The sequence below is a fragment of the Monodelphis domestica genome, chromosome 1 (assembly GCF_027887165.1).
Source record: "Monodelphis domestica isolate mMonDom1 chromosome 1, mMonDom1.pri, whole genome shotgun sequence".
Lineage (NCBI taxonomy): Eukaryota > Metazoa > Chordata > Mammalia > Didelphimorphia > Didelphidae > Monodelphis > Monodelphis domestica.
Genome location: NC_077227.1, coordinates 248,765,120 through 248,785,712, shown reverse-complemented (window position 1 = coordinate 248,785,712; position 20,593 = coordinate 248,765,120). Strand labels below are relative to the sequence as shown.

General features: G+C 34.6%; 1 long non-coding RNA gene across 1 annotated transcript in view; it reads right to left on the bottom strand.

The window, feature by feature from the left end:
* The window catches only part of LOC103092994 (uncharacterized), a 44,051-nt gene that overhangs the window by 12,077 nt on the left and 11,381 nt on the right, over positions 1 to 20,593 (bottom strand). Inside the window, exon 2 of the long non-coding RNA XR_001626574.2 lies at positions 1,175 to 1,325. This is a non-coding gene — a long non-coding RNA (uncharacterized LOC103092994). The remainder of the gene's footprint in view (positions 1 to 1,174; positions 1,326 to 20,593) is intronic.

Here is a 20,593-nt window from a genome sequence, read left to right as displayed (position 1 = left end):
ATGCTTATGACTTATGTGTTGCCTAACACCCCCATGGGAATCACAGTTGGCTTTCTAGTTTTGGTTAAAGGAAAGTTCATTTATCCTGATTGAATGGAGCTCAAGACAGAGCCAGATTCATTTCAGATGTAACTCTAATTCCTTCCAATTGTGGGCAGGATCCCTAGCCATCTGGCAGCTCAGACACATGCCTTAGGGTGCTAGTTCACGGAAGGCGGCTACTAGCTGAAAAAATGGGAGACTCTAGTTTCTTTATAACTTTAATAACCAAAGCAAGAAGTTAAAAGGTAAAACTACCCAATGTTAAGAAAGACAAACTTTTCCTTGTTAACTGCTGAAAACACCCATAGCTCAGAAATGGTAAATGCAAGGAACAGCTCATTATTTGCTATGAACCTAAGCAGTAGATAGGAGTTCTATGAGTTGAATAAAAGGCATTGATAAAGGCTCTATGAAACAAAGAAGAAATCAGAAGAATTTCAGTAGAGGAACAATAAGTGGATGGATGGCCTTGGCCACATGAGTTTCTTGAGCTGATTTAAAATATATCTTCGCTGGTTAAATATTTTAAAACTCAACTTGGCTACCACCATCTCTATGAAGTATTCTCTGATCTTTCTTCACCAACAAGAAGTTTTCTCCCTCTCCCTGAATTTCTCACAGTCCTTGGTCAAACTTTTCCTTTGCATAATTCATTTTCTAATTTGCATTATAGTTGTGTGTACATTTGTGTCTGGAAATAATAAGAACTGAGTTTGAGTCCTGCCTGAGACACTAGGTATTTGACCCTGGGCAGATAACATAACTTCTGTTTGCCTCAGTTTCCTCCTCTGTAAAATGAAGATAGTAATAGCCCTTAACTCAAGGGTTGTGCGGATCAAATGACATAATAGACACCAAGTTTGCTTTACATACTTTAAAGTGCTATATCAAAGTTACTACTGCATATCTTACAATCTTACTGTTTTTGAGAGAACAGGTTGTGTCATATGTACTCTACAATCAAGAGTCACCATGTATTTATTAAGCATCCAGGCACTGTGTTAAGCACTACAGATACAAAGACAAAAATGACAACTTTCCCTCAAGGAGCTTACATTGTATCAGAGAAAACAACAAATCTATCTATATCTATCTATAGCTATAGTTATAAAGATATATAAAATACACTTACATATCAGCTAGCCAGACACTAGGAGATGGAGGGAGGCCACAAGAGCTGATGAACTTCACTCATCCTAGTCCCATACCTGTTCTGGAAGTTGACCTGAGTTTCTGGGTTTTCCTGTTTCCTTGGAATGGGAACTAAACTCCCATTGCTTCAGCTGTAAAAAAAAAAAAAAATCATACAGTTGAGAGGCTAGTGCAGGAGCCTCACTAGGAATTTGCAACAGGAATGCTCACTAGTTATTTTGCACTTAACCTCCACTGAATATAGCCCAATTGGATGCCAAGTGAGCTCTTTTCTTCTCATTGGTTTCTTGCTGTGTTCGACTCTTCTCTGTTGTCAGTGTAGCTTTTCTTTAACAGCTACCCCACTCTTCTTTAGTGAAGGAAGGAATGCTGTAAAGAAGGAAAATTCCAGCTGCCTTTTCAGATCTCCCAAGTCCCTGTATCAAAGGAAAATAGATGCACAAAGACTTTATACCAGACACAGGCTTGCCTAGGGGGCCTTGTGCTCATATGTCTTCTTGGTAAGGGCTCAACTTCCCTACTTCCAGCTAACCTATGGACCTCTGAGACTCATCTTTATACCTCATGGTCATTAGAAGAAGAACCAGAAGGATGTCCTTTATTACCACTTCTATTCAATATGGTATTAGAAATGCTATATATAGCAATAAGATGAGAAGAAAATTAAGGAATTATTAGGATATTAGAATGACAAATAAAGCAATTTCTCTTTGCCGATGATATGATATGTATACCTAGAGAATCAACCAAAAAACTAATTGAAACAATTAACTTTAGCAAAGTTGTAGGCTATAACATAAACCCCCATTATTCATCAGAATTTCTCTATACTACCAATAAAGCCCAACAGCAAAAGAAGGAAGGAAAAATTTCATTTGAAATAACCATAGATAATTATAAAATAACTTGGAATCTACCTACCAAGATAGACCTGAGAACACAACTACAACCCATTTTACACACACAAATAAAGTTAGGACTAAACAATTGGAAAAACATTAATTGCTCATGGATGTAGGCTAAGGAAATATAACAAAAATGAAAATTTTTCCTAAATTAATTTACTTATTCAGTTCCATACCAATCAAACTATCCAAAGATTCTCTCATAGAAATACAAAAAAATTAATCTAAGTCAACAAAAGACCTAGAACATCAAAGGAATTCATGGAAAAAATGAATGAAGGAAAATGAAGGAAGGTGGTTTAATCGTATTGTATCTCAAAATATATTATAAAATAGCAAGCATCCAAAAAATCTGGTACTGGTAAAGAATAAAGGGCAAATGGAATTGGCTACTCAATGTGCAATGGTAAATGATCATAGTTACTTAGTGTTTGAAAAACCCAAAGATCCAAGCTTTTGGAAGAACTCACTATTTGACAAAACCTACTAAGAAAACTGGGAAATAGTATGGCAGAAATTCTGTATAGATCAACATCTCATGCCATAAACTACAGTAAATTCAAAAGGGAGATATGACTTAGAAGTTCATGATTCATTCACAGCTGATCATGGTACATTATCACTTTTAATGTGTACAATATTCTCCCAGGCTGCTTATTTTGCTTTGCATTGCTTCATATGTTTTCCAGGTTTTTTTTTTTTTTGTGATCATCTTGTTAATCATTTCTTATGGATCCCCATTTTTTCCTAATATGAAGAAAATGAGGATCAGAGAAGTTCCATGACTTTACATATGATGATATAGCTCATGATGGTTGTAGGATCTGAAATGGGGTCTCTCCTGACTTTTAAAACCAGTGATGACGATATAATGTTGTTTCTATTTATCATGGAACTAATGTGTGAGAATATGGTATTAAGTTCTATAAAGAGTATACTGAGGAAAATATAATATGGTTCCTGCTTTCAAGAACTTTTACTACCTAAATGAGGAAATAATACACAAAAAAATAGATAACAGGATAAGTCAAATATTATAACATTCTTGGCAGAGTATTATAAATCAACTATACTTTGCATTTAAGACAATGCTACTATTCAGAGATGTCCAGACATTAGACATTCCTTATTGCTGCAACTCTTATTCTATAGTCCTTGGCTAATTCTGGAATGCCAAAGGACTATATATACAGCTTCATAAAAGAATAGTTTGAGTTACTCATACTCTAGAATACACACATATATATTATATTATTTTATTTCTATATAGCTTGAAGGAAGTCTTCTTCCTCTGCCATAATTCATGAAGTCTTGACCTGTCTTGCTTTTGTAAGGTATAAAGGCAAAAACATTTTCAGGCATTTACTCTTCATCAGGCCCTGTGTTAGGTGCTGGGGATAAAAATACAAAAGTAAGACAGTTCTTAGCCTTGAGGATCTAATAGTCTAATATAGAGAGAAACCCTATATGAATGAAAAGGTGCAATGAAAGAATATTTTGCTCTGGGAAATCTCAGAGATGGTGATTGAAAGGTGGTAATCCATTAATTTATTATTTCCAGAAGCAAGGATAATGATTTAATTATAGTTTCCTTTGCAAGAGATAAAAAGTAGGTAGAAATGAGTACTAATGGTAGAAGATGACTAGGTATTGAAGGACTATAGCCCCAGGCCAGAAAACCAGAGTTGAATGACAACTCCTCCAAGAAATAGTCTGTGAAGTCTGGTTTAGTGTATATGGCAACACTAGCATCAAGACAGAAAAAGGTTGGGGAACATGGTACCAGAATAGGATATAGGTTCTGAAGATACTGTTTTTTTGTTTTTCCTAGATTCTCTTTCCTCTGTGTCTAGCTTCTAAAATCTTGTCTGTTCTCATCAATATCCCCAAGATCACAGAATCTCAGAACTGGAAAGCACCTTGTTGATCACTTAGTCTAGGGATCACTAAACTACATCAATTTTTGTGATATAAGCAAATTAAGAATGTTTTTTTAAATTTTGAAATAAAGTTTTATTGTATTTTAAAATGTAAACAATATTCTTAGTTCAAAGATGTACAGAAATAGGCTATAAGCAAGACTTGGCTCTTAACAGTAGTTCCCCAACTCCTTATCTAGTTGAATATTCATTTAAATTAGAATCCACTAATTGTCAGCTCTAGGAGGGGGGGATAGAAGAGGGGATAGAGAAAACATGAATCATGGAACCATGGAAAAATATTCTAACAAATTAATTTTTTAAACACACAAAATAAATTAGAATCTGCTCTGTAACACCACCTCTTGAAGACTTCCACTGAGGTGTTTCCTCAATTAACCTCTGGAGGCAACCCACTACTCTTTTTTTTGAGCAACTCCATTTAGGAAGTTTTTCTTTATATCAAGTCTAAACATGCCTTTTAATTTCTGTCCATTATGCTATTCTATACTCTAGGACCAAGCAGAAAAACTCAACCCTGTCCTATATGACAGCTCTTCAAATATTCAGACAGCAATTGTAGCCCCATTAGTCTTGTCTTCTTAAGACTAAACATCTCTAGTTCATTCTCCCCGTCTTGTGTCATTGTTGCAAGTCTCCCAATTATTCTATTTTGCTCAAGATTTTCTCTTCATATAGTTCAGACTTGGATCTGTAATTATTTCCCACAGCATCTTCTTTGCTGCTCTCCTTAATTGGGCTTATAACTATCTCCTGGCACCTCTAAGGAACAGCCAGTAGCAGATGCCCTTCTGAGTTCTCTGGTAGTAACAAAGTAACAAAATATCTTCATGGACTAGTTCTCTTCTCCATTTCTCAGAGTCCTCTGTAACTTCATAGAGAAGAAATATGATTAAGAAACCCCTTTCCCCCCGGGTCCCTTCTACTGTCCTTTGAATAAGACCATAGCTCCACTAATGCACCCTTTGTTCATAATGAATCCTTAAATTCTTCAAAGGTGACTTTCAAAGATAAACTATGGGGGTGGGGGAAGTATTGCACAGAAAGGGTTTGAAATGTTGGGTTTATTTTAGAAATGAAAGAATAATTTAACATCAGGAAAATAACACCAAGGTGTAAAAAAATAATGACATAATTGCTGTACATGTGTATATAATTGAAGTATAAAGTATACACATGTAAATACATGTAACATATAGTTGCATATTATAGTTATAGGGTTATAAATAGTGTGTCATACATTGTACATAGTATATAAATAAAAGAATGTATAGAATAGATAGGGAAGTTATAATCACTTAGAGTAACAGTTAGCAAATAGTTTAAGAGTTACTAGATAGTTTAGATTAGCACATAGAGTAACAATAGGATTTGAAACGAGAGTAGCAGAATAGTTCTTTAGGAAGTAATACGTAACAGCATTAGCTAGAAATTGTGTTAGTGGAAATGTTACAGTTGAATTGATTTTGCATAGTGATAGAACAAGATAGAAAATTGTTTTATTAGTATTAAAATTGCAAAGCTAGAAAATACCAATAGTAATGGTTATTGATTTTTGCTTATGTTATTGTATTGCAACAATTGTTCTTATTTTTCTATATTCATTTTTGTAAACCCTAATTCCAATCCCAAACCTTCACCCAAAAATGTCTTACTAGTTAGAAATCTGGAATAGTATAGTGTAAAATAAGGATTTTCATTATGGGGGTGGGGGATGAGCTTAGCAAATACCATAGGATAATTAAGACTAAGTATAATAGTTCATGTCATTGACCTGGTTAGCTCATTGTGTGAAAGAGGACGATACTGTGGGGGAAATATTGCACAGAAAAGGTTTGGAATGTTGGAGTAAAGATTGATTGACAGTAAAGGCAGATGGAGGGGGGAGGGTAGACTTGGAAAGTGACAGTTATTCTCAAGTGGGACTCTTTCCTGGACCTTGGACTGGAAGGAGTTCTTCCTTCCTCTCGGGATAGAAACCACCTCTGTTCCTGGATTTTTCCCAACTGTTTGCCCTACCTGGATTCCTGGGGGTTGTGTCATTGAATAAAAAGATAAAAGGGGAGCTACTTGAACTGTAATACTGGTCTTTAGGGGCATTAGGCTGAAGAGATAGACCCAACCAGCTCTGAAGATCAGATTCTCTTTTTCCTCTTACTGTCTACTTCAAAAGACTTTGAACTTAAGAAAGCTAGCATAGATATAGCATAAAAAGAATAAAAGAAACCCTCTACAAGTCTGTGAAGTCTGAACTTAGCTCAAAAGCTAAGAGAAACTCAAACCCAATCTGTGGCAAAGTATAGGGCAAATCCCTATTCCCTCTACCTTCATACCTTCCCAATTTGAATTTGTTATTAAATCATCTTTAGTTAATTAAATGTAGTCAGATAATCTTTTTTTTCAAGATTTTCTTACAACCTAGTTTTCTTTTCATGACAGATTGTAGGACAAGCTGTGAAACATACATGTACCAGACAAATAATGATAATAACTTTTAAAAGAATAATCAATTTTAAAGAATAATCAACAATCACATTCAGGTGATCTACTTTTAAAACTTTTAAACAGTAATCAGTAGCAAGGACATTCTTTTTTTTTTTAATTTTAAACATTATTTTATTTGGTCATTTCCAAACATTATTAAATTAAAGAGAAAATTTTGATTATATAAAATTTAATTTTTTTTTGTAAAAACAAGTGTAATCCATTTAAAATTAGAAAGGAAATATGTAATTGAGAAAATATTTTGGTAGCAAATTTCTCTGACAAGGATCTCCTATCCAAGATAAACGGAATGTATCAAAATATTTAAGACTAAGAGCCCTTCCCCTATTGACAAAGGGACCAAAGGTAGGAAAAGATAATTTTTAAAGAAAGAAATTTTTTTTTAGTTTATGACTTGATTTTGTTTTGTTTTAAACATTATTTTATTTGGTCATTTCCAAACATTATTCACTGGAAACAAAGATCATTTTCTTTTCCTCCCCTCCCCCCTCCCACCACCTTTCCCTCTCCCATAGCCAACGCACGATTACACTGGGTATCACATGTGTTCTTGACTCAAACCCATTTCCCTGTTGTTGGTATTTGCATTAGAGTGTTCATTTAGAGTCTCTCCTCAGTCATATCCCCTCAACCCCTGTAGTCAAGCAGTTGCTTTTCATTGGTGTTTTAATTCCCACAGTTTATCCTCTGCTTGTGGATAGTATTTTTTAGATCCCTGCAGATTGTTCAGGGACATTGCATTGCCACTAATGGAGAAGTCCATTACCTTCGATGGTAACACAGTGTATCAGTCTCTGTGTACAATGTTTTCCTGGTTCTGTTCCTTTCGCTCTGCATCACTTCCTGGAGGTTGTTCCAGTCTCCATGGAATTCCTCTCCTTTATTATTCCTTTTAGCAAAATAGTATTCCATCACCAACATATACCACAATTTGTTCAGCTATTCCCCAATTGATGGGCATCCCCTCGCTTTCCAATTTTTGGCCACCACAAAGAGTGCAGCTATGGACATTCGTGTACAAGCCTTTTTTCCTTATCATCTCTTTGGGGTACAAGCCCAGCAGTGCTATGGCTGGATCAAAGGGCAGACAGTCTTTTATTACCCTTTGGGCATAGTTCCAAATTGCCCTCCAGAATGGCTGGATGAATTCACAACTCCACCAGCAATGAATTAGTGTCCCCACTTTGCCACATCCCCTCCAGCATTCATTACTTTCCATAGCTGTCATGTTAGCCAATCTGCTAGGTGTGAGGTGATACCTCAGAGTTGTTTTGATTTGCATCTCTCTGATTATAAGAGATGTAGAGCACTTTTTCATGTGCTTATTAATAGTTTTGATTTCTTTGGCTGAGAACTGCCTGTTCATGTCCTTTGCCCATTTGTCAATTGGAGAATGGCTTGATTTTTTGTACAATTGATTTAGTTCTTTGTAAATTTGAGTAATTAAACCTTTGTCAGAGGTTTTTATGAAGATTGTTTCCCAATTTGTTGCTTCCCTTCTCATTTTGGTAACATTGGTTTTGTTTGTACAAAAACTTTTTAATTTGATGTATTCCAGATTATTTATTTTGCATTTGGTAACTCTTTCTAATTCTTGCTTGGTTTTGAAGTCTTTCCCTTCCCAAAGGTCTGACATGTATGCTATTCTGTGTTCGCCTAATTTTCTTATAGTTTCCTTCTTTATGTTCAAGTCATTCACCCATTTTGAATTTATCTTGGTGTAGGATGTGAGGTGTTGATCTAAACCTAATCTTTCCCACACTGTCCTCCAATTTTCCCAGCAGTTTTTATGAAATAGTGGATTTTTGTCCCAAAAGCTGGGATCTTTGGGTTTGTCATATACTGTCTTGCTGAGGTTGCTTGCCCCCAGTCTATTCCACTGATCCTGCTTTCTGTCTCTTAGCCAGTACCAAATTGTTTTGAGGACCTCTGCTTTATAATATAGTCTGAGATCTGGGACTGCAAGTCCCCCTTCCTTTGTATTTTTTTTTCATTATTTCCCTGGATATCCTTGATCTTTTGTTCTTCCAAATGAACTTTGTTATAGTTTTTTTCTAAATCAGTAAAAAAAAAATTTTGGAAGTTCCATGGGTATGGCACTAAATAGATAAAAGAGTTTGGGTAGGATGGTCATTTTTATTATATTGGCTCGTCCTACCCATGAGCAGTTAATGTTCTTCCAAATGTTCAAGTCTAGTTTTAGTTGTGTGGAGAGTGTTTTGTAGTTGTGTTCATATAGATCCTGTGTTTGTCTCGGGAGATAGATTCCTAAGTATTTTATTTTGTCTAAGGTAATTTTGAATGGGATTTCTCTTTCTAGTTCTTGCTGCTGAGCTGTGTTGGAATTATATAGGAATGCTGATGACTTATGTGGGTTTATTTTGTATCCTGCAACTTTGCTAAAGTTGTTGATTATTTCAATTAGCTTTTTGGTTGAATCTCTAGGATTCTTTAAGTAGACCATCATGTCATCTGCAAAGAGCGATAATTTGGTCTCCTCCTTGCCTATTTTAATGCCTTAGATTTCTTTTTCTTCTCTAATTCTTACTGCTAGTGTTTCTAATACAATGTCAAATAATAGAGGTGATAATGGGCATCCTTGTTTCACTCCTGATCTTAATGGGAATGGATTTAGTTTATCCCCATTGCAGATATTAGCTGATGGTTTTAGATAGATACTGTTTATTATTTTTTAGGAATGACCCTTCTATTCCTATGCTTTCTAGTAGGAATGGGTGTTGTATTTTATCAAAGGCTTTTTCTGCATCTATTGAGATAATCATGTGGTTCCTGTTGGTTTGCTTGTTGATGTGGTCAATTATGTGGATAGTTTTCCTAACCAGCCCTGCATCCCTAGTATAAATCCTACTTGATCATGGTGGATGACCCTTCTGATCACTTGCTGGAGTCTTTTTGCTAGTATCCTATTTAAGATTTTTGCATCTATATTCATTAGGGAGATTGGTCCATAGTTTTCTTTCTCTGTTTTTGGCCTGCCTGGTTTTGGAATTAGTACCATGTTTGTGTTATAAAAGGAGTTTGGTAGAACTCCCTCTTTGCTTATTATGTCAAATAGTTTGTATAGTATTGGAGTTAGCTGTCCTTTGAATGTTTGATAGAATTCACTGGTGAATCCGTCAGGCCCTGGGGATTTTTCCTTAGGAAGTTCTTTGATGGCCTGTTGGATTTCTTTTTCTGATATGGGATTATTTAAGAAATCTATTTCTTCTTCTGTTAGTCTAGGCAATTTGTATTTTTGTAAATATTCATCCATATCACCTAGGTTGGTATATTTATTGCCATATAGTTGGGCAAAGTAGTTTTTAATGATTGCCTTAATTTCCTCTTCATTGGAGGTGCTGTCCCCCTTTTCATCCTTGATGCTGTTAATTTGCCTTTCTTCTTTCCTTTTTTTAATTAGATTAACCAGTGCTTTGTCTATTTTGTCTGTTTTTTCAAAGTACCAGCTTCTAGTCTTATTTATTAGGTCAATAGTTCTGTCACTTTCTATTTTATTAATTTCTCCCTTAATTTTTGGGATCTCTAGTTTGGTTTTCTTCTGGGGGTTTTTAATTTGTTCATTCTCAAGTTTTTTAATTTGCATTTCCAATTCCTTCATCTCTGTCCTCCCTAATTTGTTAATATATGCACTCAGGGATATGAATTTCCCTCTAAGTACTACCTTGGCTGCATCCCATAAGGTTTGAAAGGATGTCTCGCCATTGTCATTTTCTTCAACAAAATTATTTTTTCTATGATTTCTTCTCTAACTATCTGATTTTGGAGTATCATATTTAATTTCCAATTAATTTTTGATTTGGCTCTCCATGTACCCTTACCGATCAATATTTTTAGTGCTTTGTGATCTGGAAAGGCTGTATTTATTACTGCTTTTCTGCATTTGAATGCCATGTTTCTGTGACCTAGTGTATGATCTATTTTTGTGAATGTGCCATGTGGTGCTGAAAAGAAGGTATATTCCTTTTTGTCCCTATTTATTTTTCTCCATATGTCTATTAACTCTAATTTTTCTAAAATTTGATTCACCTCTTTTACCTCTTTCTTGTTTATTTTTTGGTTTGATTTATCTAAATTTGATAGTGGTTGGTTCAAGTCTCCCACTAATATGGTTTTACTGTCTATATCCTCCTTCAATTCTCCTAGTTTCTCTATTAAAAATTTGGATGCTATACCATTTGGTGCATACATGTTGATTAGTGATATTTCCTCATTGTCTATACTCCCTTTTAACAGAATATATTTACCTTCCCTATCCCTTTTGACCAGGTCTATTTTTGCTTTGGCTTTGTCAGATATCATGATTGCAACTCCTGCCTTCTTTCTATCACTTGAGGCCCAAAAGGTCTTACTCCATCCTTTAATTCTAACCTTGTGAGTGTCAACCCGCCTCATATGTGTTTCTTGAAGACAACAAATGGTAGGGTTTTGGTTTCTAATCCACTCTGCTATTTGTCTATGTTTTATGGGTGAGTTCATCCCATTCACGTTCAAAGTTATGATTGTCATTTGTGGATTCGCTGGGATTTTGATACCTTCCTCTAGTTCTGACCTTTCTTCTTTAGCTATCTCCTTTTGAACCAGTGATTTGCTTTAGGTCAGTCCCCCTAGTCCCCTCCCTTGAGATGCTTCCCTTTCTAGCCCCTCCCTTTTTGTGCCCCCTTCCCCTCCCCCTCCTCTTCCCTCCCTTTTTATGCTCCCTCCCCCCCCCCTTAATTTTCCTTCAGATAATCTTTATAAGGGTAAGGGGGGCCCAGAAGGGAGAACGACTTTCTTAGGGGAGAAGGATGCTCTGTAACCCCAAGTATGATAAATCTTGAGGTGCCCATCTGTGTCTCTCCCCCTTTCATCCTAGTATAATATCTGTAAGAAGAGTATTTTCTTACAACTATCATAGAGTTCCCCTCTCTCTCTCTCTCTTCTAGCAGAGTCCCAACTCAGGTCCATGCACCATGTTCCCATTATAATTTTATCTCATATGCTATATACAATGCAAGAAAACAAGATTCTTCTCTTTCCCTCAGTTTACAAATTGCTTGTATTTTCTCAAACCTATATCTGGAATGGGCCAACTCAGTATGCCGAAATCTTACCTATGCTACAACAAAAATGTGACCTTCACCAAGAAAGTTTCTTTCTTTCCTCAAATAAAAAGGATCTTTCTTTCATTTGATCTTAACTACACTTGTTTACTTGTTTCTTCTTATGCTTTTAACAAATTCTGAATTTTCATATCTGCCATGTCAATCCTACAAAAGTGTAGGGTCCATGAGGGTAAAGAATATTGTCAAGAATACTTAGGTGAAACTCATTGGACAATGGAAAGTCTTACATTTTTTAAAAAATCTATTTTATATGTAAAAATTTCTAACTTAGAACCATAGATAGAAAATAAATTTCTGTGAGTACCAGGTGTGACGCTATTAAAGCCATAGGATGAATTTGCTTGACCAGGGTTCTGTGGGGTTGTGAGCTGTGCCCATGAGCAGGTTCCACCTCTATTTGCCTGTGTTTTTCATTGTCTTCTATACCTTTTCTGGCACTGGTATTCATGCAAATTAGACTGATTTAATCACTACCCCAAATTCTCCCTGGCATACACCTGACATAGGAGATATATATATATATATATATATATATATATATATATATATATATATATATATATATATATATATATATATAGTTCCAAAAATATCTTTATAGGTGATATATTTCCTCAAGGAAAATAAAAGAATACCAAATCTAACCCTTATTTCTAATAATAATAAGAGACAACAGTACAAGAGATGTCACAAGGTACTATATTATTAGTTGTCAAACAAAAAGTATACTTGTGTTCATATAGTTACTGTGTTTGTCTTGGCAGATAGATTCCCAAGTATTTTATATTGCCTAGGGTGATTTTAAGTGGAATTTCTCTTTCTAATTCTTGCTGCTTAGAAGTGTTGGAAATATATAGAAAAGCTGATGACTTATGTGGGTTTATTTTGTATCCTGCAACTTTGCTAAAGTTGTTGATTATTTCAATTAGCTTTTTGGTTGAATCTCTAGGATTCTTTAAGTAGACCATCATGACATCTGCAAAGAGCGATAATTTGGTCTCCTCCTTGCCTATTTTAATACCTTCAATTTCTTTCTCTTCTCTAATTGCTACTGCTAGTGTTTCTAGTACAATGTTAAATAATAGAAGTGATAATGGACATCCTTATTTCACTCCTGATCTCATTGGGAATGCATCTAGTTTATCCCCATTGCAGAGGATGCTTGCTGATAGTTTTAAATAAATACTGTTTATTTTTAGGAAAGGACCTTCTATTCCTATACTTTCTAGTGTTTTCAATAGGAATGAATGTTGCATTTTGTCAAAGGCTTTTTCTGTATCTAATAAGATAATCCTGTGATTTTTGTCAGTTTGCTTGTTAATATGTTCAGTTATGTGTATGGTTTTCCTAATATCGAACCATCCTTGCATTCCTGGTATGAATTCCACCTGATCATAGTGAATAACCCTCATGATCACTTGCTGGAATCTTTTTGCTAATATCCTATTTAAGATTTTTGCATCTATGTTCATTGATGAGATTGTTCCATAGTTTTCTTTCTCTGTTTTTTACCTGCCTGGCTTTGGAATCAGTACCATATTTGTGTCATAAAAGGAATTTGGTAGAATTCCCTCTTTTCTTATCCTGTCAAATAGTTTGTATAATATTGGGCTTAGTTGTTCTTTGAATGTTTGATAGAATTCACTTGTGAATCCATCAGACCCTGGTGATTTTTTCTTAGGGAGTTCTTTGATGGCTTGCTCAATTTCTTTTTCTGATATGGGATTAAGAATTCAATTTCTTCTGTTAATGTAGGCAATTTATATTTTTGTAAATATTTGTCCATATCACCTAGATTGACACATTTATTGCCATATAATTGGGCAAAATAGTTTTAAGTTTTTAATGATTGCCTTAATTCCCTCTTCATTGGAGGTGAGGGCTCCCTTTTCATCTATGACACTGTTAATTTGGTTTTTTTCTTTCCTTTTTTCATTAGATTGATCACAACTTTGCCTATTTTGTTTGTTTTCAAAATACCAGCTTCTAGTCTCATTTATTAGCTCAATAGTTCTTTCACTTTTGATTTTATTAATTTCTACCTTAATTTTTAGGGTCTCTAATCTAGTTGTCATCTGGTGATTTTTGATTTGTTCACTTTCAAGTTTTTTGATTTGCATGTCTAATTCATTGACTTCTGCCCTCCCTTATTTGTTAATATATGAACTCAAGGTAAAAATTTCCTCCTGAATACTACTTTGGCTACATCCCATAGATTTTTAAATGATGTCTCATCACTGTCATTTTCTTCAATGAAATTATTGTTTCTATGAGTTGTTCTCTAACCAATTTTGCAGAATCATATTATTTAGTTTCCAATTAATTTTGATTTGCCTATCCATGTACCCTTACTGATTATTATTTTTATTGCATTATGATCTAAAAAGTTGCATTTATTATTTCTGCCTTTTTACATTTGTTTGCCATGTTTTTATGCCCTAGTACATGGTATGATTTTTGTCAATGTACCATGTGCTGCTGAAAAGAAGTTGTATTCCTTTTTCTCCCTATTTATTTTTCTCCATATGTCTATTAATTCTAATTTTTTCTAAGAATTCATTCACCTCTTTTACCTCTTTCTTATGTTTTTTTTTTTATTTGATTCATCTAAATTTGATAGTGGTAAGTTCAGGTCTCCCACTAATATAGTTTTACTATCTATTTTCTCCTTCAACTCCACTATTTTCTCCTTTAGAAATCTGGATGCCATACCATTTGGTGCATACATGTTGATTAGTGATATTTCCTCATTGTCTATATTGCCTTTTATCAGTCTGCAGTTACCTTCCCTATCCCTTTTAATTAGATCTATTTTTATTTTGGCTTTGTCAGATATCATGATTGCAACCTCTGCCTTCTTTCTATCAGTTGAGGCCCAATAGGTCTTGCTCCAACCTTTAATTCTAACATTGTATCTACCCTCATCAAGTGTGTTTCTTGCAGACAACATATGGTAGGATGTTGATTTCTAATCCACTCTCTTATTTGTTTTCATTTTATGGGTGAGTTCATCCCATTCGCATTCAAAGTTATTATTGCCACCTGTGTATTCACCAGCATTTTAATATCCTCTCCTGGTTCTGTCCTTTCTTCTTTTGCTATATCCTTTTAAACCAGTGGTTTGCTTTTAATCAGCCCCTCTAATATCTGCCCTTAATAAGCTTCCCTTTCTTCCCCCTCCTGTTTTATTCCCTTCTTATTTTGTAGGTTCTGTTAAGTTTCCCCCCTTTCCCTCCCTTTTTGTACTCCCTGCCCCCCTACTCCCCTTAGTTTTCCCTTCTTACTCTCCCTGTAGGGTGAGATAGAATTCAATACCCCAATGGATCTAGATGGTCTTCCCTCTCAGAATTTATTTCAATGAGATTAAGGTTTAAGTATTACCTATTAGCACTCTCTTCCTCTCCTTCTTATAAGAGTATTCTTCCCCTCCCCTTCCCATGTGTATCTTTGTGTGATAAAGATTATCTTATTTATTTTATTTCTTCAATTATCTCTTGGTGCCAGCTTCGATGCCCCCTCCCTTTTTCTTTTCCTTTCTTTTCTTTTTTTTTGGCATATCATTTTATAGCACTTATTGCCCCAATCTCTTCCTGTAAATGATTCCTCTAATTACTATAATAGTGAATATAATTTTTGAGAGTTATAAATAATATTTCCCTATGTACTAATATAAATAATTTGATCTTATTGAAGCCCTTAATGAAGAAAATTTGAATAAAAAAAACATTTTTCCTTTTCCTCTCTTATTTACCTTTTCATCTTTCTCTTGATCTTTGTGTTTAGACATCAATCTTTCCACTTAGTTCTGGTCTTTTCTTTACAAATACTTGGAAATCTTTTTTTTTTTGAATGCCCAGACTTTCCCCTGGAAGTATATAGTCATAATTGATGGATAGGTGATCCTTGATTGAAGACACAATTCTCTTGCCTTTCTGAATATCATATTCCAAGTCTTATGGTCCTTTAGTGTGGAAGCTGCCAGATCTTGTGTAATCCTGATTAGTGCTCATTAGTATCTGAATTGTCTCTTTTGGGCTTCCTTTAAAATTTTCTCCTTAGCTTGGCAGCTCTTCAACTTGGCAATTACATTCCTGGGAGTTGTCTTTTGAGGATTTATTGTAGAGAGTGTTCTATGAACTCTTTAAATGTGTATTTTGCCCCTTTGTTCAAGAACATCAGGGCAGTTTTCTTGAATAATTTATTCTAGTATGATGTCAAGATTTCTGTTTATTTCTTGGTTTTCAGGTAGACCAATGATTCTCAAATTGTCTCTTTGTGCTCTGTTTTCCCGATACATCATCTTTTCAGTGAGATATTTTGTTTTCTTCTATTTTGTCAGACTTTTGAATTTGCTTTATTAATTCTTGTTGTTCTGAAGGATCATTGGCTTCCACTTGCCTAATTCTGGTCTTTAAGGACTGATTTTCCTTTTCAGTTTGCTCTATTCTGCTTTTCATGGCTTCCAGCTTTTTCTCCAACTGGGAGTTCTTGTCCTTTAAACTGTTATTTTCTTTTTGAACTATTTCCCATTTTTCTTGCCAGAAGGTTTCCATCTTTTTATAAGCTCCAATTTAAATTCTTTAAAAAGGTTGTAGACAATTTCCTTTTCTTTTGTAAGGTTTTGGTGCATTTATTTGTATTTCCTCTTCTATTTCCTCTGTAGCCTGGTTTTTTCCTCCATAAAAGTTATCCAGGGTCAACCCCTTTTTCTTATTTTTCTTGATGTTGGGAAGTTGCTGTTCTTGGGCACTGTTTGCCATCACTGTGTTGGTTTTTCCTTCCCTTTCCAGTTAGAAATCTAAGTGTGATGGTCAGACTCTCTGAGTATGGAGCTAAGGAGAAAGGATTTTGACTGAAGCCAGCTCTTGAGTCTCTGCAGCTTCTGTTGTTTGCTGCTCTGCTCTGTGCTCTCTTCCTGCTGGTACCCACAAACTGCACTCCTCAGCCTGCTGGGGCCTTAGGTCTAGCTGCTCTCAAGGGTAGGTCCTCAGTGGTCTAATTCAGCTACCAAGGACCCAGAGATGCCCCTCACTCACTCCAGAGGTGCCCTTTGCTCACTCACTGATTCTAGTGTGTGTTGTCTCTGACTCTGGCTCTGTAGATGTGATGGGGGAGGGTGGATTATCTCGCATTTTGGTAGAAGCTTTTTCACCCCCTTATGGTGTGGAAATACTTAAATCCCACATACCTTCATTGCTGAGCCCTACTGTAGAGTCCCTTCATTCATATGAATTTGGGGTTTTTTGCCTTTTTGAGGTAGTCTGTATTGGTAGGTGGTGAGGAGAAGAATAATCCTGCGTCTAGACTGCTGCTATGTTTACACAGAAGTCTCAAATGAAAAGTATAGATAGAAATTGGCATGTGCTTGAAAATGATAAGGTTGATTAAGGAGTTTACATTGGGAAAGCTCATAAAGGAAAAGTTTGAGTTATTTCTTGAGAATGTATAAATGTGGGACTTCCTAAATGAGCAGAACTATATGACCGAAAGTAGGAAAGCAAGAAAGTCTGAAGTATGTTCAGAGTAGAATGAATTCATCTGAAGTAGAAATCATTCATGAACAATTCAAGAAAGTGTATATTTAAGCACCAAATTGAATATTAGAAATTCTAAATACTATAGAAGTTTTGAAAACTGGTCACAGAAAAAGAAATACACTAGTGTCTCACAGCCTGTTTCATTTTTATACATTTTTTTAAAAAATAAAGGATATACTTGATAATTTTCTTAATGGACAATGATCAAAATTAACTTCGATCTATCTCTCTGTGTTCTTCAGTACCATCATACTTTTCAATTTAAGCCTAGTCTGCCTATAGACCATGTGTGTGCAAGAGAAGTATATGACTCTGGATTGTTTGTTTGTTTGTTTTCCCAACAACTCTCCTTAATATGGCTTCTTACTAAATATCTTTTATAAAGGTTAATTAAGTTGATTGATAAACAAGGAGAACCACATTAGCTAGGGTTCATGAATCAGATTACTAGAAACCCAATAAATCTTTGAGTTTGCTACAATAGAACCTTAAAGTAGTAGCAATAATTGTCCTCTGGGGACCCAATTCATCAATGGAAATGGGAGTTATAGAAGTAGCTCAAGGGATACTATTAGTATATCAGTTATTAGTGATATCTTCACTTGACACAGATAGAAATAATTTAATTGTTTTATAACTAATTGGGATATCTCTTATGTACACTTCTGTAATATCATTCCTCTTCCATATCCTCCCCATTATAATATGCATTCCTTAAGGGCAAAAGTCAGCCTTACTTTTGTTTTTCTATCCCCAGTGACAATCAGAATGCCTTGCACACAGTAGGTTCTTGATCAATGTCAACTAAATTAAATTGAATTGAATGAGCAACATGGATCAAAAGTTATCAAATCTCAGCTTTCAATTATTTTATGCATATAATTCACAAATGGACAATAAAATCCCTCTATTGGAATGTTGGCATGAAGTATTTATTTATAAATCATAGCATTTATTCCCCAAATTCAATAAAATTTGACTCCTATACAACTCTATATACTTAATTCTATTGTTACAGGGTATTTAATTGCATTATATTTTGCCATTTTATTGATGTTATATCTGATTTAGGATATATTTGACTAAAGAGCCATCAATGTTTGAATAGAATGAGTGACATTGGATTGTAGTAGAGACAATTAAAAAGAGTTACTTGGTATCCTATTTATCTGTCAAGTAGATTGATTTATCAGCTTCCCACAAGTGAATGTAAGAAACAATTTATTGGCACTTTAATGGGAGCAGGCTTGATAATATACCAGCAGATAATATTTTGGGTAATGACCCAGACTATAATGATTTTAATAATGACTTGTCTTCTCTACTTACCTCTACTTAACCAAAAAGTGCACATGCACATAAATGTTTACAAAAATATAAAACGCATCACTCAGCTGAAATAGTCGGGTATCTAGCAATGTGTTTGAAGTGACTAAGCATTTCATAGCAATATGAATGCCAAACTGAATAAAGCAACCACAACAACAATATAACTTCCCACCTCAAAAAATAAAATAAAATCCTGGAAACAACAGGGATTGCTTGTGTTTGAGGTATAGCTGAAGAAACATTTATATATGAATATTACTGGAAGACATTGAAAATTGATGATTCTGAGGGATTCAGAGAGGCATGGAAAGACTTATATGTACTTTTGGAGGGTAAAGAAAATAGAAGTAGGAAAAGCATATAGAAAATTATCCAAAAAAGCATAAATGAAAACAGCCCTAAAAGGTATGTGATTTCAGATTAAAATACAGGATAACTAATTTGGGGGCTATATGTTGAAAACATATCCTTTTACTTGGTCTAGAGTTGAGGTGCAGAATGTTGTATATGCTTCTGACTGACCCCTGAGATTGTCAGCTTTGTTTAACCATTTCTTTATTACAAGAAAATTCATTAGAGGGGTAAATAAAAAGGGAATTGACAATTTTTTAAAAGGGGCATCAATAAAAAAATGTTAACATATATTTGACAAGAATAAAACCACAAACATAAAAATCTGAAAGAAAATGGGAATACATTTATTTAGGGGAAGGATTCCTAAACAAGTTATAGAGGAGATAAAAAATAAAGTAGATGATTTCAGTGTCATGAAACTGAAAATCTTTTGCACTAGAAAAATCATGACAACTAGCTTTGGAATCACTGTTTTTCTGATTAGGGTCTTATATCCAAGATACACAGAGAATTAAAAAATATATAAGAACAAAAATAATTCTCCACTACATAATTGGTCAGAATTTATGAACAAGTAAGTACTTCTTAATGGAAGAATTGTAAACTATTAATCACATGAAACATATTGTTCCATTGATAATAGAAATGGAAATTAACTGAGTTTTCACCTGTTCTAGTTTTGTGAGACTAATTTTGAGTTTTGGAGAGGTTATTCAGCTCTCTTGGAATTCCAGCTAATTTTCTCTATATAAATAGTTATGTGGTGACCATTATCAGGACAACACTAAAAAGTGAAAGGAAACTCCGAAATAAACCTTACATATATTCCATTGAGTTTTCCTAAAAGATATTGCCAAGATCAATTACAAATGGCTGGATATCAGAGAGTGAGTTTTAGAAATGCAAAAGCTGCCCTTAAGTCTCCCAGGTACTTGCAGATGAAGTCATGTCTTTCAAGGCATAGGGAGTTTCTTCTCAGCTCCCCCTACTCTTATCTTAGTCATAAAAAAAGAAGAATTCTTTTGATGGTCATAGACTATCTCTTTAGCCCTAGTATTATTGAAATCTGAATGTCTTGCTTCCTGTCAAAAAATCCTGCTTTTGACATCACCCCTCCTTACTAAGGTCTCAGATCTCCAAGGGTTCTTGAAGATGTGATAGTGCTAATTGGATTAGAGAGTGCATGCCTGACTCTATGGAGCAATCTTTTTGAAGACTAAATTGCCCAGGGCACATGTCACACTTGTGGACCATCTTTTTATACTCATGATTCACCATGGAAATAATTGAACCTTGGAATACATTTCGGAACCTAGAATATATTTAGCACATAATCCAATCTTGTGAACAATCTTTTCTGTGATCATGATTCATCAAAGAAATAATTGAACTTTGGAACATATTTAGGACTGTCAATGGCCTTAGATATGTGTTAGGTGTATTAAGGAAAATTTGCTTTAGGTTGGTTCTCATAATTAAAGAAAAGATGATATAGAGTCTGTGATATTGTGAAGTAGTAGATATTTCAAGATGACTGCTCAGAATCAATACTAATAAAAATCCTAAGAAGAACTTTGATAGAAGCTACCACTATCTGATGGTAAAAGGCAAAAACTTGAAAAACATTAGAAGAAAAAATTCTAAAACCTGTTGAGTAGAACCTGGAAACCAATATGTAATATGAATACAATAAAGAATAAGAAATG